Genomic DNA, 9,993 nt, shown 5'->3' with positions numbered 1-9,993 from the left:
AATTTAATCTAGAACTTAGATTCTCATGGGCAAGAAAAATTGAACGCGTCCAAATCTGAACTCCTGGTGTTTCCTCCAAACTCTGCTCCAGCTGTGGCCTTCCCTAGTTCCATCTTGCTCTGATGGCTTCACAGGAAAATGTAATGACTGAAGAGAAGAATAATCTTACAGTACATTTTGTCAAAGATGCAAAAAAAATACAGATTTAAGTATATAGAGGCCAAAAAGTCTTCATTGTGATAGTTTGACTTACGATTTTTTTTAGGTGAAATGGAAACATAAGTACTTTTTTTAAATTAGTGACTTATGATTTTTGAACTTTGCAATGGTGCAAAACCAATGCACATCTGTAGAAACCATATTTAGATTTTTGAATGTTGATCTTTTCCTGGGCTAGTGATATGTGGTAGGATACTTTCCTGGCACGCGGGACATCCAGTTGTAGTTACCAGTCAGCCCTACAATCATAAACGAAAACACCCCACACTCTACAAGGTACTGTCCTCACATTCAATACATTATGCATGATTACGAAATAGGCTGTGCCTTGGATGATGTTGCCCTGCTGTGGGCCAATGTAAGTGTTCTGAGCAGGTTTAAGGTAGGCTAGTCTAAGCGTGATATTTGGTAGGCTACATATAGTAAAGGCCTTCTCTACTTACAATAATTTCGATTTATGAAGTCGAAGAGCCTCTGTCTATAAAGTAAAAATCTAAAGTCTCCCTCCCTCCATCCAACTGTCCTCACTCCCGTCTTCCCCCCAGAGGTAACTGCTGTGTGCCACAGAACATGCACTCTCCTGGACCTTTCCTGTGTCCTTACTTAGAAAACTGAAAATATACATTTCTTTTGATATAAACGCTATTGCCCTACATGTATTGTTCCCTGACATGGTCTTTTCAAAAAACCATGTTCAAATATCCCCTGCAATCACATGCCCTTTCCTTAACCTTTCTGCTATTGATGAACAGTTAGACTGTTTTCTTTCTTTTGTTCTCATTTTAATATTACAAGTAATGCTATAATGACCTCTATATCCATAATGTACAATTATTCTTCAGGCTAGATTCTTAGAAGTGGGATTGTGAAATTAAAGGGATTTCACATAAAAACTTCATAGAGACTGACAAATGATCTTTTAATGTGGCTGAACCCATTTATATTCCCACCAGGACTGTGTACCAGTGCTTCTATGCCAATGCTGAACATTATCAATCTTTTAAAATTTGCTGTGCAGTGGGGCACAGTGGCTTATGCCTAAAATTCTAGCACTCTGGGAAGCCAAGATGGATGGATTACTTGAGCTCAGGAGTTTGAGACCAGCCTGAGCAAGACCAATACTCTGTGTCTACTAAAAATAGAAAAACTAGCTGGGCATGGTGGCAGATGCCTATAGGCCCAGCTACTCAGGAAGCTGAGGCAGGAGGATCTCTTGAGCCCGAGGGTCAGGTTGTTGTGAGCTATGATGCCAGGCACTCTACCTAGGGCACTCTATCCAGGGCAACAGAGATTCTGTCTCAATCAATCAATAAAATAAAATTTGCTATGAATGAGCTCTAATTTTAATTTGCACTGCCCTGATAGCTCTCTTTTTTATCTTTTGGTTTTGACCAGATCTATATACATACCGAAATTCATATGTATTTACTGATAAAATGATATGATGTCGGAGGTTTGCTCCAAAAATAATATACAAGAGAAAAAATCAGTGGGGATGAACTGGTTGAAACATTTTCATATACTTACTGGTCGTATATATTTTTTTATTCTATGAATAGCCTTTCTGTGTCCTTGGTTCATTTTTCTATTGGGTTACTTATCCCAAATTAGTAGCGGAAAATCTGAGGGCTGGAAATATTAAGGTAACTTGGCTTGGACTGCCACAGCTAGAAAGTGGCTGAGCTGGGACTTAAGCTTGGCTCTGCCTATCTCTAAAGTGCTCAAACACCAGGAAGGGTTACTCTGCCTTCTGAGATATGGTCAGATGGATGGAAACCTGGGCTGCATAAGGAAACCAGTGTCACTAATCCACAGAGGTGTAGCCCTTCTTGCTTTTACCTGAAACAACCGGCTGTGTCCTGCAGTGTTCAGGGGCCACCAGCTAGGCCCAGGAAGTGGGGGGGATCCAGGGCATGGACCCTGCCATCAGACCACCTTGTCAACGACCATGACTGTGGCCCTGGCTACCCACTCTACTGCCTTTAGGAATTACGTTGCCCGGCTTGGCGCCTGTGGCTCAAGTGGCTAAGGCACCAGCCACGTACAGCTAAGGTGGCGGGTTCGAATCCAGCCCGGGCCCACCAAAACAACAATGATGGCTGCAACCAAAAAGAAAAAAAAATAGCCAGGCATTGTGGTGGACGCCTGTGGTCCCAGCTACTTGGGAGGCTGAGGCAGGAGACTTGCTTGAGCCCAGGAGTTGGAGGTTGCTGTGAGCTGTGATGCCATGGCACTCTACTCAGGGGGACAGCTTGAGGCTCTGTCTCAAAAAAAACAAAATTAAAAAAAAAGAAAAAGGAATTATGTTGTCCCTAAAGACCCAGGCATCTAGGACTAAATAGCAACCTATGGCTTGTGGCCATTTCTTTACTAAGCCAACTGGAGTTAGACAATCTCTGTCTCTTGGTGCAATTCATTTTCCAAAACCCAAACCTAAAACTCCAGACTGCTCCCTGGACTTGGCAGAGTTCAGCTGCACGTGTGGAGAGGGAATGGGCAGGCAACTGCTGCTGTCAACTCGTCTGACATCTCGCCAGGGCCGCCCTACCATTGTTTGTGACAGAACAATGCCTTCTCTGCCAGAGGAGGTTTGCAGCACTGCCCCTTGGTGTCTGTCAGGGACCCAGCTGGTGGCTCCTCAGCAGGCCCAGGGCATTGTGTGCAGGAGGAATGCCTTCCCTATAAATAGAAGCTGTTCGCAGGGCGTCCACTGGGCTGGCAGCCTGCACAGCATCAGCACCATGTTGTACATTCTTTACAGGCCCAGCTGCAGGTGCGATGGTGCCGATGATCCAGGGAGGGAGGCTGGTGCCGTTGGCAGGCAGCTGGTCGGATCCCGTAGCCTGGGGCCATCACAGAGCCGCCTTGGCAGCTGCAGGTGGTCTCACTGGGTGTCCAGGCAGGTCAGAGATTCTGTTTGCCTGGCAAGAAAACGAACCTGATTCTCATCATCACTCCAGACTCGCTGACCCATCTTGACACTGATTCCAGTTGTGTCTTTGCAAATGGGCTACAATGATAATGACTTGGGGCTCCCTGAGGTTGACAGAGACCCTGCTGGAAGGACATAGGACAAGTGTCATCTGGTCCCAATCAGAACCCAGTTCTGCCACCCAGTGGCCTGGTGCCAGAAAGGTAGCAGAGCTCTATCATAGCTCTCTCAAGTCCAAATTCCCATTCCCATTTTTGGAAACAGCAGGGAGACGTCACCCTAGATGTGGAAACCAGGCGACTTCAGTAGAGCTATGCCATCCTGTCTCCCATACCGAGCATTTTTTCTGCTCCCAGGACATCCCACTGGAATGGGGCAGTTTCTGAGCCTTCCCCGCAGGCAGCCTTGGAGAGCAGCACCAGCCTCCAGAAAGTGCTCTGAGCCTGGAAAGCCTCTATCCTAGGTTGGAAATAACACAGAAAGCAGAGGGACCACAGCACCCCCTCTTGCCTTCCCATGAAGATGTGTCTGCTTCCAGTTTTTCCAAACTTCTGATGACACTTGTGGAAGGCCCTCCAGGGATCATGGGGTGGGAACACAGAGATCTGTGCCATCTACCCATGGTGCTATTCCCTGATCTATCCAAGAAGCCTGGAGACTTCCCGACACTTCCAACTCCTGGAGGCCTAAGGACACAGGCAGGCAGCTCCCAGGGCGGGTTCTCATCTGTTCTGACTTGCAGGGCTTGGCGTGAACACAGGGATGAATGAATGCACGCTTGTCGGAGAGCCCAGCAGACTCCCACGTCCCCAGGGAGGAGGAGTGACATAGCCTTTCTTCTCTCCACATCTCTTATTCATTCATCCTGCACAGATTTCTCGAAAGCCAGCCCTGTCCTAAGCACTGGGGATCAGTGAACTGCAGGACTGCCCTCCTGCAGCCTGTGGCCCAGTGACACAGGGAGACAATAACAAAGAAATGAGTATAGGATGACACGTTAAGATAATGAAAGTGTTATCTTATCACTATGACACTAGTGAGTGCTATCTGGATTTGGCCAACCCCATGCTCCAATCCTGTCATGGAAAGCACAGTGAATTTCAGGAAGTCTTCTGCTTTCAAAGGGCTTGCCGGTCCTCTTGTGATATTTCCATTTTTTTCCTTGGGGGGCCAATAGATGTGCTGAGGGTAGAGCTGTAGTTTTTAGATGCAATAAAACACTGTTGTCAAACATAATTCAGCCTCTGCTCAAGATTATTTCCCAAGTGCTGCAGAGGTGATGGGACAGCCTGTGAGGAGAGACACTAACTGGCTTTGGAGTCAGGCTCCACCAGCTTCTACTCCCAGTTCTGTCCCTGTGTGAGCTTCAAAGAGGGACTTCTCTTTCAAGATATTAATGGAGATAATTGTGGCATCTCTACAAGGACTTTTTCCTTTGTGGAAAGAAATGTTATCAGGAGCCTGAAGGCAATTTTGCCCAGCATCTGACACTGTCACCTTGTGACAAATCTGACACCTCTGGGCGTGGTAGGCCACGCTGGAGGCCAGCTCAATCCCAGGGTTTCTCAAACAGTGATCCACAGACCACCAGCATCAGGACCACGAGGCGGAGGGGCCTGGTAAACACACAGCATCCCATGTGCAGCAGACCACTGGGGTCCAGACTGACAATTGCACGTTTCAGATGCCCCTCACGTGGTCCTTCAAGTTTGAGATTTGCTGGTCCACAGTCTTGATTGGTGGCCTGGGCTGTTACCCTGAAGGTCACAGAGATTACGTTTTAATGGCAAACTTCTTTTTGTTTTTTTGAGACAGAGTCTCACTCTGTTGCCCTGTGTAGAGCGGTGTCACAGCTCACAGCAACTTCAGACTTTTGGGCTCAAGCAACCCTCCTGCCTCAGCCTCCTGAGTAGCTTAGCTGGGAATATAGGCACCCTCCACCACACGCAGCTATTTCTTTTATTTTTAGTAGAGATGGGATCTCGCTCTTGCTCAGGTTGGTCTCAAACTCCTGAGCTCAAGCAATCCACCGCACCCCCCAGCCTCCCAGAGTGATGGGATTACAGGCGTGAGCCACCACGCCTGGCTAATGGTCAACTCTTAACATAATAGCTTTTACAGGTGTGGAGACTCACCTTACCCACAACATCCTCACCAAAGTACTTGGCATACAGGAGGAGAGAGATCAAGTCACCCAGGACCTCAGCCTTCCTCTGCCCTGGCTAAACTACCCCACTCAGCAGCTGAGTTCACCCAGAGGAGTTACCCACCCTATTTGGGAGCATGGTAATTCCCAGCTGATGTCCTTTCTGGTAGGTCAGGTGGGATCTTCCTTATAGGAGAGGCTGAGAAGCCTTCACAGGCAGAACTCATCTCAAGAAGACATGTCAGGCTCACAAACTGGGTTTTCAGGGGACAATGAGAAGGGTGCATGAAAAGGTGATCCTGAGTCTGTCACTTAGAGTGAAGCCCAACCTTATGGATTTATGTTTCCTTGGTGAGTGGCTAGAATAAAAGGAGACTAAATGAAAGAGCTGAATACTGAAAGTGCATCACCCCCCTTGGTGTGGTGTCCTCTGGTCACTGGCCTCACCACCTCACACTCGCAGGCTTGGGTAGACCCTGGTGGGCGGCGGCGCAGAGTGAGCTGGTTGGGTGGCTGGCCACTGTGTGTGTCAGCGGTGCTGGGGCTCGGCAGCAAGCTGTGGGATAGCACATGAAGGAGAACGCCAGATGCCACAAAAGACAAGCGTGTGAAACGTACGTGAGTCAGCAGCCCTGGAGGACCACCCATAGAACACTTGGGAAGAATTGAGAAGGGTTGGGAATCTCCAAAGTAGGTGTTAGAGAATTGTGAAGTTTTGACTATCGACTTACTCAGTTCTACCCCTCAGGCTGGTGTGGTTTGGGGAAGATAGATGACATTAGCAAATGTTCTGAGAATCAGAATTAATTCTAATTCAGGGAAACAGAATTAGTCACCCTGCCTGCCCCCAGAGGATGAATTCCCTAGTTTCTGCGTCCTTGGTGACATCACTGCTCCAAAGTGTAGCATACTATGGTGCCAGATGAAAAATTCTATTTCTAGAGGATTTTTACAAGTGCCATTATTTTGACAATGGAATAGCAGACCAAAGTCACTGTATTTCCCAGCAGCTGCCCTGGTCCCTCCACATCTGGAAAGCTCTTCCCAGGCCCTGGGCAGGCAGGTGTCCTCCAGGGAGACGAACTCTCAGAAGCAAGAAGCACACTTGACTCAGCATGTGTTTTCTTTTATCGAAATCCTATCTATAGTCACCAGCACTGGCTTCCAGATTGAAGTTTTCAAGAACACGTGGCCAGTTTTGTTTGTGCTCTCCCAGAGTATAAGAGTATGGGGTCAGAGCAGGGCTTGAAATGCACCCCAGAGAATATTCTTTCAGGCACTAAGCAAAGGCTTGGCCAGAGTTCTAAAGAGACCAGACTCTGCAGATGGATTTGATGAGTTCATTAGCATCGACCTAGATGACATTTTTGGCTTGCTTCTGGATGACAGATTTCTTTCAAAAGCTTATGAGGAGTATGCAGAGAAAATTCTTCCCACCCACCATGAGGAGGACACTGGTTTGTTTCCAGAATCAAATCACTCACTATCTCACTCAGCCCCTCCTGTAACCAATTACAGGAGCTATTTAGGAGCGGGCCAGGGCCAGAAATGGAGTCTGTGAAGGAAGGGGAAATCAAAGGAGACCAGGAAAGTTTAGCTCTACCGCCAAGCACAACCCACTTCTCAGCCACATCACGGTTTTAAGCTGCGGGGAGGGTCAGGCAGGAAGGTGGGAGAAAGGGAGCAAACCTGCCAACAGCCCTCATGAGGGTCTGGTCAACTCTGCTTATACCAAGCTGAAAGAGCAGCAAAGAACAGTTAAAACTGCTTCTTGTCCTCCTCCCAGAAAACATGGCCAGGTGAGCGCCATATGCTTCCATCCTATTAAACAGATTGGCAAGGGCCCTGGAGCTGAAATCTCCAAAATACACCAAAGAAACTGACATGAGTCGATAGATGACTTCATTCATCCCTCGCCCTACTGTTTCATCACCCTCCTCCTCCTCACATTCCTAACAGGAAGGAAAGAACTGCTAAGGTTCGGGTCCAGGGTTCCCGCCAAGCTCTGCCAGAGCAGCCACATACCAGCCAGCTGGCAAACAGAGTAGGCTCAATCAGGGTCACTTTTCATACAGGGATTTTTCTGAGTACAGTTTGAAAACCAAGGCCACTGGCAAATATGAAGGACACGCTTTTGAAGTAATCACGTTGTCTCCTAAAGGATTTGATGACACCCCATATTCAATTCAGATGATAAAGTTTGAATTACAAAGTGGTCCAGGTCAGGCAGGCAAGGTGGGAGAGGAGAGGATGGGGGAGGGCGGGAAAGCCACACCCAGGGACACACATCTGACCAGTGTGGTATCTAAGCCAAAATCCCACTGCACAGAGATCTGAGTGGAGACTGTACATTTCATGGCCTTTCAGTTACTAGATTTCTATTTCTGATAACAGGGAATATTGAAGTCAGAATTTTTTAAATGCTGACTTTCAGGAACATTCAAGAGTCAATCCTTTTATCAGTTTATATATATATGTGTGTATATACATATACAGAGTACATATATATATATGTATATATAATTTTTTTTTCCCCTCTGTGGTTTTTGGCTGGGCCTTGGTTTGAACCCGCCACCTCTGGCATATGGGACCGCCGCCCTACTCCTTTGAGCCACAGGTGCCGCCTAATCAGTTTATATTTTTTTAGCCCCTTGCAGCCCCAGGCTGAAAGTGCCCCTTAACATTTCTGAGTAAAAGAAACTAAAAATCCTGGACAGCGTCTGTAGCTCAAAAGGGTAGGGCGCTGGTCCCATATGCTGGAGGTGACGGGGTCAAACCCAGCCCCGGCCAAAAAAAAAAAAAAAAAGAAACTAAAAATCTGAAAGACCAAATTCATATGGGAATCAAATGTCAGACTCAGAAAACTACCGTTTATCACCTTGTGACCCCCACCGTCCCCTCCTCTTTCCAAAGGAAATGTGTGCTTTATGCTCCCTGGAATGTCTGTTCCCAAAGGCTTGCTTTTGACTCACCTTCTCTGCCTTCCTCTCTCTCACCTGGGCACCATTCAGAATATAAAGTGCCTTGGGTGGTGTCTTCTCCTTGAAGACACTGCCAGGAAACCCACACGCCCCAGCAGGACCCGGAGGGCCCCAGGCACTAGAGAACTGTGGGCTGAGACAATCAGATTTTGGGCAGCAGCATTTCTTAAGGGTGTGGATCTGGGTGGCCTTTCTTTTCCTGTGTTAATGGAGGCGACAGTGGAGGGATGATCCAAACCAGCAGGTGAGCTCAAAAGCAAACCAAGTGTGTGTAGTCTCCAATTTCCACTCATTCTTTCTGCAGAATGTTGTAAGACAAGCATGGTGGTCACAGTGGCAGTGGTGCTGAGGACACGTGTGCAGTGCTGCCTTGGTGTGGAGGTGGGGAAGGGAAGGGTTGGAGGCCGCAGCCAAGTGAAATGCACTTGGATGGCTGGGGCGGGGGCGCCGATTGAGACCCAAGTCCTTGGTGTGGGATGGTGCCTCATTTAAACTTCATCAGGTGTCAGCACGCCAGGAGGGCTTTTCTCTTGCTCTCAGACCTCATCCTGACTAAAGAGTGAATTTCGACTGCTGGTTGTTTCAGAGAAAGTTTGGGTAAAATTCCCTTTATTGTGAGGTGGGGGACACTTAGAAGGGCCTGTCATGCCCTTGCAAATAGCTGTTCAGGGGACAAGATCTAGATGCAGAAAGGGAGGCAAACTGGTTTTTTCCGCTGCCTTGCCCCTGCCTGAAGATCCTCTGATTTTACAAAACCTGTTGCCCCGGCTCTTCCAGCCACTTTCACAAATCTTCTCACGTGCATGGATCCTTGGGGGGAAAGGATCTGTTCATCATCCTAAGCCACCCACCATGGCCAACCTGATCAGGGGGAAGGCAGAGCTGAAGAGATGCTCGTACACCTGAGCTGGCAGGTTCGAATCCAGCCTGGGCCCACCAAACAACAATCATGGCTGCAACCAAAGAGATGCTCTGGTCATTCCATCCTGTGCTGGGGCCACCACATACGTGAGCAGCATTCACGACATGAAGTTTAAGGGAGGGCCTCTGTAGTGTTGTGTGAAAAGAACCAGAGATTTCATTAAGAGTAAGAGTAACTCTCGTGACCTTCTTTATTCAGAACAGAGTACATTCTTTATTCTGAAGCCAAACTGCCTGGGTTTGAATCCCGACTGTGGCACTTAATAGCTGTGTGATCTTGTGAGAATTTCTTAACTTCTCTGTGCCTCAGTTTCCTCATTTGTAAAGGAGGATATTAATCATAGTATTTACACTGTAGGACCATTAAGAGAATTAGCTGAGTTAAAAAGAACTAAGTACAGTGTCTGGTACGTGGCAAGGACTACACAGAAGTTTGTTAAAATCAATTTTTGTATGTAATAGCATACACAACTTGTGCATATTTATGTAACGCTATTGGCTTCATAATAAAATTATTGAAAAGTCATCAGGTTATTCCATACTTGAAAATATAGTCTCCACTAGGCCAGATTAAAAACTATCATTTCAAAATCTAATGGTGCTAGTGAAACTTACATTGCCAAAAGTTAAGATGTTTTTTGAGGGAGATGGGGGTTCCATTGTGTCTAGGACACATGTATTGTCTTTTCTACTGATACGATACCCCTTCTTAGCAAGTGAAAGGACCCTGGGATCCTAGGGTCATCCGAATCACCCAGCAAAGGACAGTCTTTTTTTTTTTTTTTTTTTTTTTT

This window comes from Otolemur garnettii, unplaced genomic scaffold (genome assembly GCF_000181295.1).
Source record: "Otolemur garnettii isolate 467f Iridium unplaced genomic scaffold, OtoGar3 scaffold00028, whole genome shotgun sequence".
Classification (NCBI taxonomy): domain Eukaryota; kingdom Metazoa; phylum Chordata; class Mammalia; order Primates; family Galagidae; genus Otolemur; species Otolemur garnettii.
The sequence above is the reverse complement of the archived record's forward strand: the minus strand, read 5'-3'. Positions refer to the sequence as shown.